Raw genomic sequence first — 1,846 nt, forward strand, 5'->3', positions numbered from 1 at the left:
TGAGAACCTCTTGGCAGGGGCTGTTCCTCTCGTTCTGAGGAGCTCCAGCCTGGTTGCACGAGTGGGGTACCCCGAGCCCACGCACTCCCTGGCCGGGGGGTTCTGACCCTGCCGGTGCTCACCAGCCCGAACCTGCAGAACTCGGGGTCACCCTCCTGCGGATTTTTGGGGGTCCGAGCTGCGACTGGTGCCTGCTGGGAGCATCCCAGTGCAGGGCTGTGCTTAATGGGAACTCAGTGCCGGGAGCTTCAGGGTGAAAAGGGAATTACGGGAGAGCTGAGACACCACGGTGAGCAGAGAAAAAAAAAAACAACCCAGAGCCCACGCAAATCCCAGCGTCCCGCTTCCCCCCCGCCTTCATCTCCCAAGCGGGTGGGATGGAGAGAGGCAGAGCCGGGCTTTGCAGGGACGATTCACACCCGCAGCGCTAAGCACGTGTCCCAGCCGGTGCCGGAGGGTGTTGGTCTGCCGAGCTCAATGGCGGAGGGGCTGCGGCGCGGCTGTCCCGGCACAGTTCAGCCTGGCCTGGAGGGCTCCTTCTCCCTGGCTTTCTCCTGCCTCCTGGGGAGGTTATAGAATCATTGAATCGTTAAGGTTGGAAAAGACCTCTAAGATCATCGAGTCCAACCGTCAACCCAACACCACCATGCCCACTAACCCATGTCCCTAAGCGCCTCATCTACACGTCTTTTCAATACCTCCAGGGATGGTGACTCCACCACTTCCCTGGGCAGCCTGTTCCAAGGCCTGACCACTCTTTCAGTAAAGAAGTTTTTCCTAATGTCCAGTCTAAACCTCCCCTGGTGCAACCTGAGGCCATTTCCTCTCGTCCTATCGCTGGTTACTTGGGAGAAGAGACCAACCCCCACCTCGCTACAACCTCCTTTCAGGTAGTTGTAGAGCGCGATGAGGTCTCCCCTCCGCCTCCTCTTCTCCAGGCTAAACAGCCCCAGTTCCCTCAGCCGCTCCTCATCAGACTTGTGCTCCAGGCCCTTCACCAGCTTCGTTGCCCTTCTCTGGACACGCTCCAGCACCTCAGTGTCCTTCTTGTCGTGAGGGGCCCAAAACTGAACACAGGATTCGAGGTGCGGCCTCAGCAGGGCCGAGTACAGGGGCACGATCACCTCCCTCCTCCTGCTGGCCACACTAGTTCTGATACAGGCCAGGATGCCATTGGCCTTCTTGGCCACCTGGGCACACTGCCGCCTCATGTCCAGCGCTTGCAGGGAGCTCGTACCCCTTTTCCAGCGGCTGCTGCAGTTCGTGCCGTGAGCTGATGCCTCCCCCCGACCCCACAGCCAGGTTTTCCGCAGCTCAGCCTCTCCTGCTTTCACCCCCTGAAACCCCTGCCAAGGCTTCCCCCCTCGCCTCCTGCTTTTCACGAGCCCCGTTAAACCGTTGATGGGACTGCAGGACCGCGCCGAGGGAACGGGATGGATGGAGCAGCACAGCCCACGGGGATGAGGGGAGATGGGGAGGGTTGCGGGTCTGTCCCCCCAAAGCTCGTGAACGAGCCGGGGGGAGCACACGGAGGGTCAGAGGTAAGCCCCCGCGGTGGCTCGTGTCCCCTCCCGCAGTCCCCACTTTCGATCCCACAGGGAGGAATCAGGCAGCAGCTTGGACTGAATTGCCTGTTTTGTACCGAGATCTGAGCAAAACCGTTTGAGAAATACGGACAAGATAAAAACGAGGGTGATCGGGGGTGAAGGAGCCCGTCCCCATCCCCACCCCAGGGCTGCACACCCCATCCATCTCCCCGCCGAGCTGCTGCACCAGGTCCCGGGCGGGCTGGGGAGGAACCACACAGGGGTTCGGCCCCGCCGCAGGGAGCCGGCGTTTCCCGCCC

Source organism: Fulmarus glacialis, unplaced genomic scaffold, assembly GCF_000690835.1.
Source record: "Fulmarus glacialis isolate BGI_N327 unplaced genomic scaffold, ASM69083v1 scaffold36628, whole genome shotgun sequence".
Taxonomy (NCBI): domain Eukaryota; kingdom Metazoa; phylum Chordata; class Aves; order Procellariiformes; family Procellariidae; genus Fulmarus; species Fulmarus glacialis.